This window comes from Amblyomma maculatum, chromosome 10, assembly GCF_055883805.1.
Source record: "Amblyomma maculatum isolate TAMU_Amacu chromosome 10, ASM5588380v1, whole genome shotgun sequence".
Classification (NCBI taxonomy): domain Eukaryota; kingdom Metazoa; phylum Arthropoda; class Arachnida; order Ixodida; family Ixodidae; genus Amblyomma; species Amblyomma maculatum.
This window is the reverse complement of record NC_139353.1, coordinates 87794058-87815805: the sequence shown is the minus strand read 5'-3', so window position 1 is coordinate 87815805 and position 21748 is coordinate 87794058. Positions and strand designations below refer to the sequence as shown.

Genomic DNA, 21748 nt, shown 5'->3' with positions numbered 1-21748 from the left:
TTTGACTAATTTGTGCAGCCCATCTTGGCCAGTGGCGACTGTGTTGTCTCTTCAGACAGGGAGGTATACCCGACACGTACTTGATCCTCGATGGGAGATGTGGAAGACGAATAACTGTCTGCTCACAGATGAAATCCTTCAGCGTGCTGTACCTCCTTGCTTGAAAGACATGTGGTCATGCCATGTTCTGCCAGTTTTCCAAAAGTGGGTCTTGTTTAAGCAGGAAACCAAAAACTTGGCATTTGAAGCGTCAGCAAAAATAGCGTTCCTGAAGAGGCACCAAATTCATGAAGTTGAGCGCACTCTAACCTAGCAACATGAGTTAGTTGCCCAGATGGTATTACTAGCGAATTCTATAAAACATTTTCGCCTTGTCTAGCTTTTGTTGCACCGGTTTTGAAAGAAGTTTTTCAAGCATATTTACAAGCGAGGTTTCAATTGACACAGGACGAACTTCGAAAACCCAGCTGTGTCCACTTGCGAGTCCCAGCACGAGCCGCTTCTTCGTCGAACCTCATCTTCTCTTGTCTTCATTTCCAGACGTCACACTTCCCCCGACGCAGCCGAAGCCCGCTAAGCGACGTAAACATCATCGCGTGATCGATAAGGCTTTAAACGAACGACGTGGGCGACTTCATTTTTTGCAGAACGACGGCCGCTTTTGGTGAGGCGAGCGATACGATAATTTAGCTCGCTAGGTTCGCAGATAACTTGCTGCAACTTCGGCACCAGACGAGAGGGAGCGTCAGAACGTTAGGGAACGAGGGAGAGTTGACGGGCAACTTCTCGAACAAACTGCTTTATTTGTGGCAGCAAGGAGGACTGTTATGCCTCAGGTGTTATGACCGGCAATAAAGAAAAAAAATGTTAAACCTGCAAGAGACTTCTGGTGTGAGAGCGAGGAACAAGTGATTTTACGGCGCTTGCGTAATTCCTCAAATTTTTCCATGCATTTATTACGTCGATGAAGGTTGCTGGATTTCTGGCCAGAAGCATCTGGAACGCATCATCGTCAATACCTTGCAAAATGTGACCAATCTTGGCATGTTCTATCATTGAAGCGTCCACGCGCTTGCACAGGTCTACAACATCTTAAATATAGCTTGTAAAATTCTCGCCAGGTAGCTGGGCACGGCCGCGCAAGCGTTGCTCAGCGCCCAGCGTACGCACTGCAGGCCGGCCGAAGATATCGGCAAAACTATTCTTGAAAGCAGACCACGATGAGATATAGGCCTCGTGGTTGTGGTTGCGGAACCACAGGTTGGCAACGCTCGTTAAGTAGAATATGACGTTATTTAATTTGATGCGGTCATCCCATTTGTTGTGAGTACTGACCCGCTCATATGATGACAGCCAATCTTCGACGTCGCGGTGGCCGGTTTCGCTGAAGATAGGAGGGTCCCGTTGGCGCAAAGCTCCAGCGCAGAAGACGGGGTACAAGAAGCTGGTTGGACTAGGGGTGGTGGCGTCGGCCATGGCTGTCGTTGGTAGTGTGCGGCTGCGAAGCTCCAGGGCGGACGAAACTCCTCACCTCCACCAAGTGAAAGGGGTTTTACTAAGAGTTCAACAAGGCTAGAGCCCTCTGTAAGCTGCACGGCGAACAGTCCAAGAGCACAGTCCGTCAAGGCACAAAAGCAGCGAGCTCGAGCAGCGCAGCGGCACTTTGTCGTTCTTTTCCTCGTCTTCGTGAATCCGCTCTTCATTCATTACAAACTCATCAACATCATTTTATAACGATCTCTTCGAATTATATTTCAAATAATCATTATTCATTACTATTCAAATGAGTGACAGGGGATTGCAACACGCTTCAGAGCTGGGAAGCGTAATCAAACTGCATCTATTTATTTATTTATTACATCACTTAAAGCGAGACATTCGGCATTGCAGTGTAGGGAAAGGTAATATAACAATGCAAACACTTCATCGTCGTTAATTATGTCATGCGTCGGTTCAATACCATGGAAACTAAGGAGAATACAGGCTTAGTAGCACTGAAATCAACATCTAAAAATGACGCAACAGGTGACCAGAGCAACCTGGAAAATTTTGGAAACGGACGCACGTGCCAGCAATCATTCTACATACATCTCTAGGAATCTTGAGCGACAAGAAAAAGAAAAATTGCACATCGCGCAACGAACATGAACCAAGATTACAGAATGATTGCTACAGTCACAGTGACAAGACCGCATGATGGCAGCTGTGGAAAAACATGTTGAATCTGAAAAGCGCATAAAATACACGGACAAGAGTAAAAGACGGACACACGAGCGCTTACTTCCGACTCCGTGTGTTTTTGAGCGCCTTAATGGTTCAACACGTCTAACCAACGAACCCAAACGAAGCCATTAATGCTGAAAAACAAGAAATAAAGAGTTGAATGGATCGTGCCATTATTGAAGATAGATGAATATCCACCTCAGAAACATAGGAGTACACATAAGATTCACCACAATGATATCACGCGACAAACACCCCTAGGCCCCCTGAAGTGCTTCAGCATTGAGATATCTGAGTTATCGTGAAGATTTAACCATGAAAACCGCTTTTAATCTTCGAATGCGCAGGCGACATCGGTCTTGGCAACAACCTATCAGGTCTCGCTGGAGTTAAGGCAGCAGCCGCATAGCGGCGTCGAACTATTTTTTCAACACGTTTTACACAGTATCGTGAAACTTCCTCACTAGTGTTATGCGACAGCTTTAGGCCCAAGGATCCCGCTACGCTCGAGCGTCGATGTAACCAATCTACTTAAGCCACCAGTAAAGTTGCGCCTCTGCAATTAATGCAGGAATGCATTTAACGGCTACTTTTAACCTCCTGTTGTCTGTCACGGTTCCGTGCATCAAGGCAGATGGCTACACAAAGTGCTACTGTTACTGTCAGAGGATTTGCCGAAATACTCTTGTGTTATTGTAGGGATTGATATATTTCAAAATAATGTAGTGACGAAGTAATAACCGGCAACAGTCTTTTTAATGTTGCGCCTATAATAACAGCATTACGAAGATACAAGATTTATAATTTGGGTATGCTTTTATTCCGGCGCCAAGATTTGCCACTACAGCGGCTTTTTGGACCAGTGATGCCATCTGGCGTAGACATCGCGTAACGATGTGATTGGTAATAACCAAATAAAGCTAGTAAAAGAAGTGCTTTGTGTATCCAAAGTGATCAGCGATCACCACACGCTCTGCTGGCTGCCCAATCGGTAAGAATTCTTCGGCTGCCTTGCCCGATGAAGCTTACGTCTTCAAGAATTTAACACGTCTGTAGTGTACAAGTCTCGCCGCAAGCATTTGGGTGGATAATGCCTATCCCGTGCCCCCATCGACGATCCTATCAAGGATGACGACAAAGCCGCCCTCTTGTGATCAGTAAGAGCCAGCAATTTCGCACAAGAGCAGCCCTCGGATCCTGAAATGCCAAAAATCATAGATTAGTTACAAGGCAAATCCACTTTCCCTGTGGCTATCTTCAGGCGTCAGTTGTCTTAATTCACATTATACAACGGTATCCTTGCAAAGAACTTCGCATCCGGGAGAATCGCTTATCTTTATGATCATAGAAATCTCGAAGAAATTCTGCTAGCGTCAAAGGACGCAGTAGGGCATCTCGGATTTGCACGCACATTGAGGCGAATTCACGAGTTACTATTCGTCGCAATTAACTGCCGATGTTGCACGTCACGTGAAACCTTGCCGTGAATGTCAGCGACGCAAGACGTCCCTTATCAGACCAGCTAGGCTACTGAACACCACACCGCACCCAACAATACCCTTTCAACAAATCGGGATGGATCTCATCCACCCCTTTTCGACTTCATCGAGGGCCAACAAGTGGATTATTTTGACAACCGATTACATGACCCGCTATGCCGAAGCAAAGCCCCGCCTAATCGTGCCGCAGCAGAAGACAGCAAGTTTTTTGTCGAACACATTTTCCTGCAACACAGCGCCCACGAAGTGCTCATCACAGGCAAAGGAACACAATTTACGGCCGAGTTCACGTAAGCCATCTAGACCTACAGTTGTACATGCCACCGGCATACAACAGCTTACCATCTCCAAACCAGGGGACCTATACGGAGCACCTCACCAAAACGACTGTGGTCATGATTGCTATGTACGGTGATGTTGAAGACAAGGCCTTGAACGCCATCCAGCCCTATATGATCTTCGCGTATAACGCACCCGTCCAAGAGACATTGAAAGCAGCTCCGTTCAAGCTGGTGTACTGTAGGGAGCCCACGACAACGCTCGACGAAATGTTGCCACACAAGATAGACGAAGACAACCTGGCCATCGCCGGTTACATAGAGCGTGCAGAGACCAACAAAACGCCCGCCTGCGCATTGAAGACCAGCAGCGCAGGGGCACCCGACAATATACCTTGCAATTACGTGACGCAGAGTACAAGCTAGGAGGCCAAGTGTGGGCTTGGACACCGATTCGCCACCGTGGACTCACGTGAAAACCTTTTACGCCGATACTTTGGCCCATACAAGATCCTTCGTAAAATCGAGGAATTGGACTACGGGGTCATTCTTGACGGCGCGAATAGATAGATAAGTGGATTTATTGAAAACAAAAGAGGTTGGCCGGAATAATTCAAATCTGACCTGCTACTCTGCACTGGGGAAGGGCAAGGAAAGAAGAAATAGGATTTTGATGGCTAACAATGTGGGAGAGGCATATGAAATACATATCTGCAGGCACAGTGGCTTGCTTTACAAGCGCGAAAGCATCCAAGTGGCACCACGTGCACCAAGAATTGTACAAGCTTTGTACGCCGTAAGCCCTATTACTCGAGCTAAAGGCTCTAGACGTATAAATTTCTAATGTTTTTGTTTAGCTTTATTTTGGGAGTATAGAGGTGCTGCCGTTTTAAGGAGAGTAATGCCTTGAACCATTCAAACCTGTTGCTTTTCAACAACTGCCGGCTTGCCATTTTAGCTTTGGCATACGAAACAATTTTGTTCTTTGTTTGTTCATCTCTATCGCGAAGCACACCCTATCACTTTCCTAGTAGTACGATATGTGCCGAGATTAGTCTCTAATGATGACAGGCAAGCACGACTGTTTCCGTATCGTCCCGTACCTTTAAAGCATTCGTTGGCTGGCTTGTCTTGATATTTCTGCACCGACATTAAAATCAGCACTCCAGAGTGCAATGGTTATTCATACTTCGACCTAGGAGTCCGATAAATGCTTTCGAAGCCACCTTATTGCTTTACTCTTCTGCGGACGTAAGTTATCCCAATAGAGAGTATTCCAGTGCAGCGCTCGTCTCTTCGTTCCTCGCCTACGACTTTGTCACTACCACGTGACATTTGCCATGGAGATAGTGTTTCTTAGGAAGGCTTATGCAACATACCACCTGTGAAGTAATCGAAGTTTCGTTCTTTTTTTCTTATGCATCAGGGGTGCGTCGTCAGAGACGGTGTACGGGTTGCAGCGGAGGTTCCTTGCGCCAGAGGCGCCCCGTCGGAGACGGAATGTAGCGAAGACTTGAGTGCAGGAGTTTACAAGAAAATAACTGAATATTTATATACACAGCAAATATTTACATGTACAACAGAGATACAAGGTGGAACTGACAAACAGGGAAATCTTCCCACCTTGGCGTAGCCGAAGATGCAGCGCATCTAAAGCTAGCCCAGAACGCCGGACTGGGCCATCGCTCAGTTTCAAGCCCCTCAGGTCCAATCCTCATTTACACAATATCCAATCACCACAGACGTCCACATGATTGGTTCGCTGAGACGTACAACTCCCACTGCAACCTTAACAGGACTAAAACCCTCTCTCCATGGTAAAAAAGAGGAAAAGCAAAACTACTAGGTTCACGTCCTTCCTACACTCCACGGTACACCTGGCCGTTGCAACGTTAGGGTCGAAACGTTGCTGCCCCCGGCCAACAGCTGCCGTCTCTCACCCCTCGCTTTCCGCGACTTGCCAAATTTGCGACCCCGACTTAGCAGCGCAAAAAAAAAAGAAAAGAAGAGCGGTCAGCAGTCCTGCCGCCACCCGCCTGTCGCTACGGGTGCACCGCTTTTGTTAGGTGCTCGCCATCACATTTCATCGGGCGCTTGCATGAATGGACCTCTCACCTGCGACTGCGGGGTTGAGACGGCACACGCAAGCAGGTGAGCACAATGCCGTATAATAGCTAGCTCCCACTTCGGGGTCTCACTGTCTTTCGGGTAGTAACGCTCGGCATCCTAAAAGGCTTTGTGTGATTCGCCAGGTGCCTCGCGGTGCCCTACAGTCGGCGCACTACCTGCCAGACTGCCAAGAGAAGCTGGGCTCATAGCCGCATACTTTGCTCGACTTCCCGCTCTAATCCGTTGTGCCCGTCGGTCCCTTGCACTACCGTCAATTTATTGCACGTAGGCTCGGTTTACACCATAGCTGCAAAACCCTTCAAAAGCGGTGTAAACTGGCCACCCAAGAAAATGCGGCATGCGGTCGGAAGGGCATTAACAACTTTAGTTAGGCGCCTCAAAGGGCAATTTATTCAGTCTAATCGCTCATTGCATTCAAATAAAACGTCGCGGCACTTGCTCATTTATAGCACTTAAACATTACCCAATTTAAAAATACAGATTTAGTCCATGTGTGTCTACTACCGATGAGATAACTTCAACTAAGATATTATAATATTGCTGTGCAATCCTGGTAATAAGTAAACATAAGCGATGTAGTTGTGCCAGAACAGCAGCAAAGATTGGCGCACATAATCTTCGCACAGAAAACAACAGGGTTTCAATGTTCGAACAGTTTCAGCTGAACCGTTTCACACTTTGCTTTTGCCCCAATAGCTGTTCAAATGAATCCTCCGATTAAGCAGTTCCTCCCACTATGACGTCAACTAAATCGTATCGTATTTCTATTATTTTGCCCTGGGATACTGGTGACAGCACTAAACAAAGCTAATATTTGACACCACAGAAACAGTTAGAAAACACTGAGGCTAAACAGCATTTGAAAACAAAACATTTTCTGAACGGACAGTGCAGCATGACAAAAGCTACTTTTAAAAAAAGAAAAGCTGTAATATTTAAATTAGATAATAGTTGGAACCGTTTAGACGGAAAAGCCCGTATATTTCATATTCTGCTGTTATGCAAGAGACCCCTCAAAATGAGTCTTCAGTTATACTGCATAAAATTCACTTATAAAGCTGATCATAATGAAATATAACAGAAATGCCATGTTAAAGCACTGAAGGTACGAACGACGAAAATGGCACCTCAAGCACAGGCGCTCTTAGTGGAGCACAAGAAATGTGAGAGGGATGGAAAGAGAATAGAGGGAGGGAAGAGGGGAAATTGGGAAATTCTGATGGTCAGCTGAAGAAAGTGCACTTTTTCTTGGGGTTCATGTTGGAGCCTTCCGCACACTGGAAGGTTTCGGCGAAGGGCGCAAAATTAGCCATCGCCTTGTTTCAATTCCCGCCGTAAAGATTATCGGCATCCATCTTTGCGCAGCTGGAGAGGCAAGCAGTAATGAAGAATGTCTTCTCTTCAGTCAGCTCCTGCGAAAGACAGAGCGCGCAACAAATGAAAAATACATTGAGTATACCCTTGCGCCTTGAAACATCAAATGTCGGTATTTGTTTCAGCGGGTGAATTCTTAACATCTGAAGTTTTTGCTCTTCATTATCTTGTGTGCCCATCACCTCAATGTTAGTACACAGAATTTCAATTGTTCAACAGCATCAGTGACGTCACGTTTTACACAGGAAAGAAATATGTATTTACACACCTATGTAGGTGATCCCTGAATAGCAGAACTAGCACACCTCACGAAAAGGCAGCCTCACAGAACTAAATTTACTTGCGATGTTAAAATCCTTTGGGCGACTAGTCAAGTAATTGTCGTGATAAATTAGCTCTCAGCTCTCCGAGTATTTTTTTATGCGATATTCTCAGCTAAAGAATTTGAGAGATATGTATACAGAGTACAGTCAGATCTAACTCTTTTCTCTCTCCTCATGCCACAATCATTAACCGGTATTAGCTGCATTCCTAGTTTCTTCGCTGCTGTAAAGAAGACACTGTCATTGCACCTGTCGGCGCCATACCTCGTCGGCCTCACATCGAGCAGGGCGTCAGCGACGCGGGCGCGTTTCTATTCAGCGCAGATATATTTCACCGCAAAATACGACAGTCTAGTGAGACCCCTCCAGCATTCCTTCTCGATACTCATTCACTTTCATTATATGGTTTTACGTTTCCTTCAGTTGCAGCTTTCGTCCTCCCTCATTATCCGCAACACATCTTCCATCCTTAATTCAAGCCCTCCGTTTTGCCACTCCTGCTTCCCTCGCACTGTAGCGTTGTTCTCTCACACTAATTAGGCCTTCTCTCATTTGGTAGCACCACCTTCATTTTGCACATTCTTTAGGCATAGTTGTATCATTCTTACAATGGAGCCCCCGTTCCCCTGGCTCCTTCGCTTTCAGTGACATCCACCTACCTTTCGGATGCTCATTCTTCTGTTCTCATCATACCCACAAGCCAACCGTTGCATCTCATGATCTCTCCATTCCCTTTCTTTATAATGTCGGGGAGGTTTTATGCTCTCTACTCTGCCTCCTGCTACATCAGGCAAAGCCGGTGGCGCTTCGCTCTCTTACTTTCTGCCACAGCAATAGCAGCAGTGAATTCTGCGATTTGCAAGCAATGGGTGGACCATTGCGAAGAAAGAATAGTCTTAAGAAAAGCGGGCGCAACGCCACATGGGGACTCTCAGGCGGAGAACGTTGGAGTAAATCTGCACAAAATGACGGACATGCATCTGCCAGGCGGTAGTTGACAGATGATAGGAGAACGCAGTGTGACGTCACAAGACCACATGAAATGACAAGAGTTGTAAACACTGACAAGTACAACTGAATGGGAGGGATGAGCTGACAGTCGAATAGACGGGGAGAATTGGACACTGACTCGCACTCTAGTCCTAGGCCAAACCGACTCTTTGGCAAGGCTTGGTTAACGGGGTGTTCTATCTGTACGTTGGGCGGCTTTTTCATGTATTGTGCAAATAGAATCCAGAGTGAATAACTATGCGTTGTATGCAGCAGAATATATTCTCAAATATGAAATGTAGAGAAGCAAGTATGGTTCATTTAGGATCCGACTGTGCTCCAAAATAAGAAAAAAAGAAACGTTGCTTTAGCGTTACAGTTTTCTACGGCGTGTCAGTCGACTACCACAAGACTTATGAGAATCGGGTGCGGATTGCAAGAAACATTGGACTATGATTACAACCCACGGTTATGCCACATTTGAGCATAGCTTTACAGGTATTTCAGTTTTGCAATATAGAGAGGTAAATAATTTTGCGGACGTGCTTCTACCGGGTGGTATTTGAACTGATTAAAGGTCGTTATTTTAAACCCTGTGAGAGACACTTCAGTACGGACTAAAAATCATATCAACTTAGATTTTTTATTTCATGCGCTAACATTACATAAAGACAATAAGGCCTGCCAACATAAAAGCTGAGTAGAGTTTCTAAATTTCCTCTATCGATAATGCGGTTCGAAATATTTATCATCCAAAGTACGCATTTCTATCTCAAAAAGCTGGCTTTCCGCAATACAAGCAGATAGCGTGATCTTGGATCTTCGGGACGCCACCACTCGTACCGACGCCATATTAAAATATCTCTAATTCATTTTCCGCACTCTTGTGTAAAGAATTTCAAAAATGTGCAGTGCATTAAGCCACCTTTCCGAGTTAAAAATGGCTTTTTTACGTTAAATATCTTGAGCTACATTGCCATACAAAACTTCGATAACTAATCTCAGCTTTTATGTTGACGGTCTTCATTATATATTGTTGGCCCCTAAAATCAAGAATAAGAAGTTCATTAGTTATCTTTAGTTCATTAATTGCTTATGCACTGAACAGTGCCACGTGAAATAAAACATCTTCTAATGCAAGACAATTGTAAGTTCAGCGCCGTCTGTATATGCCTCTTGTTCTGTAGGGCTGTTTCATAATCACAAAGGAACACTAACCAGCCCAAGCCGCAGTCCTTCTTCCCCTCTTACTTCTCCGCAACTGCATGCTTTAATACTCCAGCGCCAGAGCAATATTGCTCAAGATAGCTGTATTACCTCTAAATGCCTGCAATACCACAGGTACATTTAAGGTTTACATATAAGTCTAGGACGTGAAAGAGTTAGGGCATCCCTTAGGATTTTAAAGTTGCTATCCACCAAATGGTCCGAAACGCCTGTGCTCCTGGCATGACAGGTTGCGAGAGGCTATGCAGAACCTCGCACCCCAGGTTGGCCCGTGAGCAATGCAATATGATTACCTACTCGGCGCCTCAGTACCCGCCATCTGACGAGAAAGCCGATTCATCTCAATCAAGAGACGGGTGCCTAAGTAGTGCATTTTAAATTAAGACGTGGACATCTCACATCTCCATCTGTGCACTTCAACGGAATTGCTAAGCAAGAGAGCCATATATTTGGTTCCTCAACAACTGATAGGCAACCCGTCACGCCCATTATTCTACTGATACACCGAGAACGACGCCAACGACGCAAAATCCTAGACCGGGCGGCTGAACTGCACTATGAATATTTAGGATTTAAAAATGCCTGCCACTTCACTGAATAATTGTGTTTAAAAACAAATATTCAGTGTCCGTGATCTCTACGAACTTCTGTGTATATTACATCTGAAAGCGTCCCGCACACCATCAACAAAAGTGTACAGTTGGTGGTAAAGAAATTATGGACGGCTTCACTGCATCCATAATGAAGGACAACAGTGATTGACAAGAAAAAAAATGAAAAGTGAAACATTTTGCTTTATATAAAGGGGAAATGCTATTAAACTACTATATTCTCAGTGACCAGCCTGCGCCCCACAAAAAAAAGGACAGAAAATTTCAACATTCTCAATATAGTTGCATAGTCCAAATCAATGACGAAAAGAACACGAAACAACTGTGCTCACCTTCATGATCATGCTAACATAAGATACGCAGAAGGCAATCGTATAGGCATATTTATCGAAATCAGAGGCATCCGTAGGTCAGAAACGACGAACTAGGAAAATTCAGAGGAAGCGCAATAATATTCTATGTGAGATGATGGCTACCTTAAACAGCACCCCCGGTGGCTTTTACGTCGTTCTGAGTTTTTGACTGAATTACTTTCCTCAGTGCGTCCTGACTCTAACATAAAAAAAAATATTTTTTGAAATTCCAAATAGAACTTTTTTAAGAAAAAATGCCCACGATTATGTTACTTCCTAATGCGAAATTTGAGTGCAGCTCATCAGCTGTTTCATCTTTTCGATAAATTGAGGCGTCCGTGTGCTGTGCGATGTCAGGGCACGTTAAAGATCCCCAGGGGGTCGAAATTACTCCGTAGCGCTCCACTACGGCTCCCCTTTCTGTCTTTCCACTTTCACTCCCACCTTCCTCCCTTCCCTTACCGCGCGGTTCAGGTGTCCACAGAGCAAATGTGACAAATACTGCGCCTTTCCTTTCCCGTGAACCAATAGAGAAAAAAAAAACGGGCAAGGATTTCGAGCAAGGCACATAGCACAATTACATACTTCTTTTTTTTTAATTTTTCACGCGTATTCCTTCAAGAAACGCTCCACTAACAGTTCTTGGCTGTGAGAAGCTTTGTAGTGCGAGAAATGAAGAGAGCAATTGAGTTATCGGGAGGTTGCGGGAGGCAGCGCATGGGTCCATAGGAACGTTGCGCAACGAACAGATAGCAGCGACTCGCTGACGCCGCTAGCGAGTGAAGCGAGCCTGGAAGCGAGTGAGAACGGGATGCACGCACCGTGATCCGCCGCTGTACGGTTGCTTTCTGTGGATGAAGGATGCGAGCGCTATTGTATCCCCCTCCGGACCGGTCGTCTCGGTGCGCCCGCAACCGGAGAGCACCCTCGCCTCCACTCAGGAAGAGGCGGGGGGGGTCTCCTCTTTCTGCATGGCGGTGACTATGTTCTACGCAGCACGTTGTGTTGACTAGCTAGCGACGTCAGTCAGTCGCTGCTAGCGCTGCCTCCGGCGACCCCCCCCCTTTTTTTTCCTCGTGTGCTCCGGTACCTGGGCGCGCTCCTGCCCCATCATTCGCCACTGAGTGTACCCCCCCCCCTCCGCCTGCGAGGCTCCGGTGGCCAAAGCACCGGCTCGAACGGGGGGGGCTGAAAGGGGGGCGGAACTGGTTAAGAGGCCGACGCCGACGCCGCCGCGAAACCCAGGAACGGCCGCCAAAGAGCTGCGCTCTAAAACAGCAAACAGAAACTTAAATGGCTTTCATGGCCAGAAACGACGTTCCAGTTGGCGAAACAATGATGCCACATAGAGTATTGTAAAGACACTTGCAAGCACGTACGGTATAATTGGTTCACAGGAAGGGAAAGGCGCAGTATCTGTCACACTTGTGTCTATGGACACCAAAACCGCGCCATAAGGGAAGGGAGGAAGGTGGGAGTGAAAGTGGAAAGAGAGAAATGGGAGCCGTAGTGGAGGACTGCAGAGTAGTTTCGACCACCTGGGGATCTTTAACGTGCGCTGACATCGCACAGCACACGGACGCCACTTCATTTCGCCTCCATCGAAACGCAGCCGCCGTGGTCGGGTTTCCAACCCGGGAACTCCGGCACAGTAGTTGGGCGTCTTACCACTGCACCACCCCGGCGGGGCTCAAGCACATACGGTGGTAGAATTAATTAATGTATGTAAATCAAGAGGGAGTACTTAAGATGTCGGAGATAGCCTAATGCAGGCCTCAAAGATGAATGATCACGCAGGGAGTGGGCAGTAACGCGTGTGTAATATTTTCGAGGTCACAAACGCAGAGTTTCCCTCAGATATCCTCTCAAAATGGAAGCCACGAAAATTGTATTGCACGCGAAATAATTTTTGCACGGCATCCAAACTTGATAAAATGCGTCAGTACAGAGAGGGCAAACCATAGTAACATTTTTTCAGAGCATTGGAGTTGAAAAACCTCCGGAGTTGTCTTTTAAGAATGTGAAGCTAACCAATTTAGCCAAGAAGACGTGTGCCCTAGGTCACCCCATCTGTAGAAACAATGCAGCGTATTGCTTAGAATGGGGTGGTATCCCCTATCATTCTCCCTCAGACATAGAATTAAAGTTTTAACAGGTAATTCAGCCAATATACCGGATGAATTTAAAGAAAATCGATTGGTTGCATGCAAACTTAAAAGCAGGCAATGAAGTAAGAATAGGAGTTAAGGATAAATATTTGTGGGGCGTAAAAGTGAGTGGAATTCAGAAGTAATACAAGCCTTGAATTTAAGAAGGGTTTGTGGAAGTTTGAATTGCTGCTTGGGCAAATGATGACTAAAGATATACGTATACACATAGCATGGTTTCACTTCAGTTGCCTTATTTCAAATGGGAGCTTCCAAACATCCGTCCATCTGTCTCTCCATGTATGTCAGTAAGTAAAACTCTCAAGTAGCTGTAGCTCTCTTCAGCGTGACGATTCCCCGACAAATAGACTCGCGTGAAATGTCATCCGATCACACCTAGACCTAACCTTTAAACTGAGTTTATGTGCGCAATCACTATTTTGTCTCTACAGGGGAAATTCGAACGCTTAAACCTAGCCAAAGAAAATGTTGGTGCTTTCTAGTTATATCAGAGAAGATAGGTTAAAGGTCCACGGAAACGGCCCCCAAGAAACCACTGATAAACGTGTTCAGTGTGTAGAACACATCCTTTCGAGCATTAACGCAAAGTATAACTCCTTGGAACAAAGCCAGCGATTTATTATTAATTTTTAAAAACAGCGTTTTTTGAAATTCGCGGGCAGAGGGAATGTCTCTTGGCGGTGTCGCATGGAACTATTTCCTAATCCCGTGACGTCACGGGTCGGTTGACTGTCAAGGCTTGCTAGAAGCTGCCATTCGCTGCGGTCACTGCAACCATGACGTCACGAACACCCTTCCGGTAGCTGCGAAAGTCGTCTGCTCGTGCGCTGCTCGAACTCTGTGCGGGCTGTTACAGCTCGCCGCCCTTATCGGTTAGGTGGCCATTGCCCATTAAGTGCAACAACCGAAGCGACGCAGGGATCGGCAGAACGAAGCTGCATTTGCAAATATCTTATTTATATAACGTGGTTTCAGGAGTATCGGAGTGTCGTCCGACGAGGCGTCAACAGCACGGTCAAGCACCGCACGATGGCAGCACCTCCTTGACCGTCGTAAACATCGCCGCTGCGGCCCCTCCTCCCGCATACCGTTCGCGAACCACACGGCGGATCGTTAGCACCGATGTCCGAAATAAAGCGTGCTAAAATTTGTTTGCGTCTGGAATATTGAGCCGAATATCAAGTATGAAGCCCTCGTGAGGATCGCTGACCAGTAGCAAATTGCTGGTAAGAGCTATAGCCGTGATACAAGCTAGTTTCTGGTCAAGCCAGCTGCCGCTGGTGAATTTCGGCTGATCCTATCTGCTCGTACTAGCTCTGCGATTATAGCGTCGGCAGAGTTAATCCTATAATTATTTTACTATGGCAAGATAGGAATCACTATAAGGCAGTTTCATAAGTAGATGATTTATGACAGCGTTGATGATGTTCCAAAGCGTCGACCGCCGCGGCTTCGAAGCGAAACAATAGGCCTAGCGACGACTAGGGATGGTCACGCACGGCGCCGGCGTTCGCCGCGCTCGCACGTTCCACCCCCGCGGTAATTGTGTAACGTACCTCAGCCTGCTCGCGGCATCCCGTGCTGCAAGCGTTGCAAAGTCGTGTACTTTCATAGCTAAGGCCGCGTATTTTTTGGCGTTCTGCTCAGCAACAAGCCGTTCAAACGATACTGTAGGCACGACAAGGCTGCGCAGTCACTGCGCTGTCGGCCGTAATCGAAGACGTCGGGCGGCACTATAATCTATACATCGATCTTTAAACGTGATACAGTGGGCAAATGAATAACTTTGTGAAGCAGACCCGCTCATACGTTTCGCGCACTCGGGCGCCGACGAGTAGCTTCCGTCAACAGACGCCGTCATAACCTCGGTTAACGACGCAAACCGAGGTCGTCAAGCTCGGTTTGCGGTAACCGCGGTTAGTGGTGCAACCATGGTTTGGTCCGCCGTGTAACATAGGATAACCACGGGTTCGTGGTTACACTAACCGTCGCTGCGCGAACTGGCGAACTCCTCAGGCGTGTGCAAGCGAGGACGGGTTTGGCGGAGTACGCCAGCGAGCGAGCGCGCGGCAACCGGAAGTTCGTCGAAATGACGTATGTCTGGGCGGAGCTTTGAACTTGCTTGTATTCTTTGTTTTTTTATGGCTCCCTTCGGCGTACGAGTTGAGAAGGAAAATTGGAAGGGTCATTTTTAATCGCCGATATCTCTGGTGTTGCAGAAGCTAGATAGAAAATTTTTGCGGGAGAATGATGGGTGGTTCAATAACTATCAGTGTATGGCGTTGTTTACCCTTCTTGGTGACCCCTTTCTGGGGACCTTTAAGGTTAGTTTTGCGCAATTTAGCAAAGTTGAACAGAGTTGAGTGCTTTTCAATTTATCGAGTGTGGTCAGTGCTGCCTCCGTTCACATTTCCTTCTTCTTCCTCGTACGGCTGCTGTTGTCATTTCCTTTAGCGCACTAAGGTGCCTTTACGTTAAAGAAGTGGATTTTTTTTTTTACTATATCTCAGGAAGTCGGCATGTAATAGCCAGTTCGGCTGAAATATGAAATATCAATAATATGGATGGATTCCTGGCGTGAACATGACTCACCTCTGTTTAATATTTTCGTATAAGTTTCATTTTGACCGCCCTCAACGTTTCAGGTCATACGATTCAGATATACAAAATCTGTTTTCACACTAAGTAGTCGCGCTTCCACTAAATAACGTGCATTCTTCAGCTAGTTGGTTTTGCATCATTTTGAACACCAGCAGAGAAAACGACAACAAAAAATCACAGTCCACGACGACGCTGCATGAGAACTTATAGCGGCCCTGCAACATAATCAGAGTAACTTGCTTAGCTTGTTTGTTACAATTGTTGAGTTATGGTGATGTTATTGCTATCCTAATATTTTATTTATGATTGTGGTATCGTCGACGTCGGCACATAGTGGCAGTTCTTTGCAGCGGATATGGTTTGACCTGGCAAGCGTTTTACAATTGGATGAACGGCAAATGAACTCTAAGTTGTTTCCATTCGGAATATCTTTTATCACATTGTTGCGTTTTAAATTAAACCAATGAATCCAGCATTTTTGCTTTACACAGAATGAACTTTAAAGCTTGTGACACGAAAAGCACCAAAAGAGGCGCTGGATACTGATTTTCATCAATGAATTTCATCCTCTATACACGTGGATAATTCGATAACGTGAAATTTAATGCTGTGGCTATGCAACCGAACTCACGCAGAAAAAAATTGATTAATCTCAACAATCGCTCCTCGCTGTTGTAGGGTGCCTGAGGATGGAGAGGAAGGAGGGTCAATAGAGGACCCGCCAGAAAAGAAAAATAATTGGTGGTGCATGGTGACAAAGGGATACCTGCTTCCCCTGCCGGTTCAAGGTCTCTGTTCCTCATTTCATTTCTGCGAGGCGCCCACGGGGTCTTAGACATGAAAGAAAGGTAATAAAATTTGCCAAAAACAAGTTACAGCGCCCAGGACACCATAAGAAGCCATCTGCCACGACATTTTGGTGAAATTTTCATGTAGGCTGTTTAGAATGGTCCCACAGAGTGCCGCCATTGAGCTAATGAAATTGGAAGACAACAAAACGAGGAAATTGATTTGTGGTGCTTTGCATGTATTTTGAAAATTCATTCCTCAATAACTCCCTTCCTGGTGCAACGATTCCTTTAATATTTTTGATTCGGTATCTATGTGACATAGAGATTCGATCCAATGCATAATGGACAAGCTTCGCAGGGCCCCTTCAAATATTCGTCCAGAATGGCGCAGCTTCATTATTTGTTTCATCTATACCTGAAGCTATCAGCAGGAAGTTCGCGTCCTTTTGCACGGCAATACAAACATCGTGCTGACTCATCCTTCACCAGAAACCTTGACGAGGCATGCTTTTAAAATATGTCGAGTGACCTTATTTTTGTTCCTGTAAACTGTCAACTATACCTGTTAAGTTCGGTTGGGCCTTCTCGTTTTTGTTTGATATTCGCTGTCTTTCTACAGCATCGTAAGGTTTGTATCAGACTTCACCGGTATTGGTCACGTGTTTTTCGTTTGGTGTGCAATTTGGCATTTTTACTTCTTAGCAATGCCATTCACCCGAGCGGGTGCGCCCTGCAAATGATCTTAATGCCGCTTCTATTTCCCATGTTCACAAGATTGCTCTTCACACAGGTGACATAGGGCACCACGAGTAACTTCTCTCTTTGCGAAGTGTCACGGGAGGAAAGGTTTCCGACCTTATTAATGTCGGAAGCGTGCACCGCATTCGACAAAACACGTCGAAGGCAAAAAGCATGTGTGCTTGTGTGAATAGCCAGAAGAGCAAGTACAAATTTTAATTGTGCATCAGACGAACCACTCTAACTTTATTCAAGACATTCATTATCGGATTTCTCTGCTTTGTGGGAAGTATTGCATAACACACATGAGATGGCATGTCAACTATAAGAAAAAAGAGAGCGGATAACCATATTGTGGAAGGCTGTAATGAACAGTGTGATTACCGCTAAGTTACTGCGAGCCCGAAAGGGACGCTGCCTCGTTTACACTTTCTCGACTGTGATAAACGGTTGCTCCGTATTCGGTTTCTTGTAAAAAACAAATTTGTAGCCGTACAAATATAAGACGAGGGAGAAAGGTTCATGTGGTTGGACGCTCGAACATGACAACTCGTAATTGAGACACGCTAAAGTAGATGCTCAGTAGACTAGCCTCGAAAACTTTTTTTTTTTACTAAGAAAGTAACATTCATCCCCGCAACATATTCGCTCGGCACTTGGTAATTTTACTCGTCCTTGAATAATAGTATCTTCATGAAACCTGATATAATATTCGAATGTGTGCGCAAGGTGTCTCTTTGAATGACATTTCTGTGAATCACCACTTGCATACATCCGATTGCTTGGCGTCGTTCTGTTGCTGGTCTCGCTTGAAAGCTGCGTACTCCACCTCCATGGCAGGCACTTCAGGGAAGGTGTGGGCGCCGGTGTTCGTCAAGCAGCCTAGAACACGTGCCATGAAGAGAGGTGCCACTGTCTCGCTGAGCCAAGATGGCACGATTCTCCCTTTAGGGTCAACCTGTACGCACAAAAGTAATAGTTCTGGATACATCAGCGTTAATTAAGACAAACTGGATTAAAGATGCAAGCACAGAGGTTCTCATTCTAACCTCAAGTGTATTGATCTGAAGGACAAACGAGAAATTGATCGCTTTCTTATCGAGCATGCAATAGCCGCTTCTCACTCTAATAGAAGAGTTTCAGTAACATGCAGTGACCAGTATATTCCCTCCAATGGCGAGATATACCGAGGTTACCTTTGGCCCTCATGACCGCCCTAGCGGCTTTGAAATGTCAGGCGGCCATTAAACCCGTCTACTTTACGACTTCTTCGAGGCCATATTCAGGGTCGTGAGTGGCAGCAGGCAAACTCTAAATCTCTGCCCCGCCTCACTTTCATTTGCTTACCTAAGATGCATCCGTTTTTAGGAACTGTAATGTAACAGCAGCAGCATCTTAAGCTTGGTTTTCTTACTGCACAGCAAATCTAGGTGTACCCTATAGAGGCCCTCCAATGGAGTTTTGAGTGTACCGCTTAGTAATGTTGTTTTGAGTCTACTGCCGCACAAAAAATGACCATGTCATCATGAGGGTACCTCTTGTAGAAGATATTCAAGTGACGTTTATAGCACGATTTCAGCAATGAACCCCAAAAGAGGTAACGATAAGCAGATTAGATACGCCTGCAGCCCTTCACCCTATTTCATGCACCACAACATGACCGCTACTGTGACGTAGGTGAATACTTCCTATCTAAATTGAGGACGTGATATGAAGGTGGCCCGTTTGACATGCGCATGAACACCTTTGCGCACGGGCATCAGGCCACTGAGAGTGGCTGGTGTGCGTGCAGGGGACATTGAGATATTGCCGCGAAAGCTTCAAAACAGTATTTGTTGTTTTTTAACGCCGCCGGCATACAGGCTTATCACTCTGATTCTGGACCGCGTATCAGTTCCGTACTCTTTGTTTGTTAATGCTCGATGTTGCGAGTCACACCTTTATCAGTTTTCTTGTAGCACAAGATACACCGAGATCTATCTCGAAGGTTCCGGCCACTCGGGTGTCTTTCCACAATGTTCCAGCCCGTACTGGTAGCTGTTTACGACGTTATCTAGATTGTTCTGTGCAGCCTTTAAATCGAGCGTTGACGAGTGTGACGAGCCTTCTTTGTTCGACGATCGACGAGCACGTTTGTTTCTATCGCCGCCGCCGAGTTGCTTAGTTCTTTTGCGGGCGCAAGTCAGCCCAAATAAAAAGTTTCTTTAGTGCCATCATCGATCCCTTCCTTTGTGTCGTCGACCTCGTCACCCCTACGTGACAGATGGTGGAGGTGCGGGGCATTGTTGCGAGGCGTTAAAGAGTCGCTCTTTGCAGGTCTTGTGCGAAATCCCCCAAGAACTGTGGCGGAATTTGAAACAGAAGCGTCTACCACCGAGAAGACGTTGGACAACCGGATGCGACATTACTAGCGACCACTTCAACCGGACTACTTAAGCCACTACCCCAGCGCATCTGCAAGCGGGAAGAACCTTCGGGACGTCATTCGGGAGATCGTGCGAGAGGAGCTCCGCCGATTGATGCCATCCTCGCAACAACCCCAGGTGGCGAAGCTTGCGGACGTCGTCCGTGAAGAAGTCCAGCAGTCGCTGAACGTACCTCAAGCGACTGCTGCGACTGTTCCAGCTCAAGAGGCTACAGCAATGAACTACGCTGGTGCATTACGTCGCCCTGAGCCCCGACGTGATCACTTTCCGAGCCCTCGCCGCTACCGTCCTGTTCCTGAAAACCGCACCTTGGCCCCCGCCCGCCAAGTTTACCAACAGCCCCCAAGCCCCAAGAAGTGCGACGCCTGGAGGACAACAAACAACCGGCCATTATGTTTCCATTGTGGTGAGGCAGGACACATCCTCCATCACTGCCCGTACAGGCGGATCGGCCTCCGTGGTTTCGCTGTCGACGCTCCACTACCCCGTCCTGGCGAGCAACCACAGGAAATCAATGACTTCCTTCGCAGCGGAGATCACTCGTCAACAAGGCGTGTCACGCTCGCCATCACCGTACAATGCCCGATTTGCGTCGCCGGGCCGCGGTTACGTGCAAGGACGGTCTCCTAGCCCCCGTAGGTGAAACTAAAGGCAGCAGCCTTTGGAGGTGAGGTTGCTCAATGGCGAAAAGACGAAGATCCTCCGCCGCCGATGACCACTAACGACGACGCAACCATTTCATCGCCGCTCCACACGACGACATCAACGACAACCCGACCAGAGTGCAAGCAGACACAGCCGCCCAGTGAAGTAACAACGGTATGCCCCGGCCATGACCTGAAGAAACGACGGAGCCGAGATCGGACACTAAGGCCCACGTGCAATGCGAGGACGCGAACAAGGGACCTTGAAGTTGATATCGACGGTCGCAGAGTCATTGCCCTACACCGGAGCTGACTATTCAGTCATTAGTGGACCATTAACCTCTCAGCTCAGAAAAGTTACTACCGCTTGGGATGGCCCGCTGATTCTCACCTAGGGAAAAACTTGATTGCTGGGACGATGCACTGCAAGAATAACCGTAAATGGGCGTACTTACGCCACCACCTTTGTGGTCTTGCAGCAGTGCCCCCGCGACGTGATTTTAGGCATGGACTTCCTAAATGAACATAGGTCTATCATCGACCTGCGATCCAAGCTCCAAGCGATACGAAAAATAGTCGCAGTCAACACCAAGACAGTGAAGGTTGGCATACGCGGCAATCTTCTATTACTGGTGCTACCATCTAGATCGCAAAGAAGGGGATCAAATAAACCGATACAGTATAAATCCACAGTATTTTGTCGGATGTGCTCAGAGGAAGGCAATAGAGTTATAACCATGGGTTGGAAATTCCTCCTGCAATCATCACCATCATCCGCCTGACTGCAGGGCGAACGCCTCTCCCATATTTCTCGAGCGAACCCGGTTCTGTGCTAGCTGCACTCACTTGACCTCTGCGCACTTATTAATCTCATCCGCCCACCTTTCTGCCGCCCCCTGCTACGCTTTCCTTCCTTTGTAATCCAGTTTGTTACCCTAAGCGACCATCGGTTATCCTCTTGTCGGACAACATGTCCTGCCCATGCCCATGTCTTCTTGATGTTCACTAGAATGACAGTAACTTGAGGTATTTCTCTGACCTACTCTGCACGCTTCCTATCTCTTAATGTTACCCCTACCATTTTTCGTACCATAGCCCTCTGCGTTGTCCTCAACTTAAGTAGACCCTCTTGGTTGGCCTGCAGGTTTGAGCCCCACAGGTGAGCACAGGTAAGATGCAACTGTTGTACACTTTCCTCTTGAGCGATACCGGTAAGCTGCTAGTCATAATCTGCGAGTGCTTGCCAAATTCGCTCCATCAAAACCTTATTCTCCTTGTTGTTTCCTTTTCATGGTCCCGATCTGCGGTTACTACCTCCTAAGTAGACATGTTCGCCTACTACTTCGAGTGCTTCCCTACCTAACGTAAACTG

The 21748-nt window shown here is 46.7% G+C and overlaps 1 long non-coding RNA gene across 2 annotated transcripts in view; it reads left to right on the top strand.

Annotated features, from left to right (window-relative positions):
• Positions 1-20970, top strand: part of LOC146176954 (uncharacterized) — a 61919-nt gene extending 40949 nt beyond the window's left edge. For both annotated transcript variants that reach the window (XR_014701239.1, XR_014701238.1), the window contains exon 3: positions 19623-20970. This is a non-coding gene — a long non-coding RNA (uncharacterized LOC146176954). The remainder of the gene's footprint in view (positions 1-19622) is intronic.
• Positions 20971-21748: the final 778 nt, after the last annotated feature.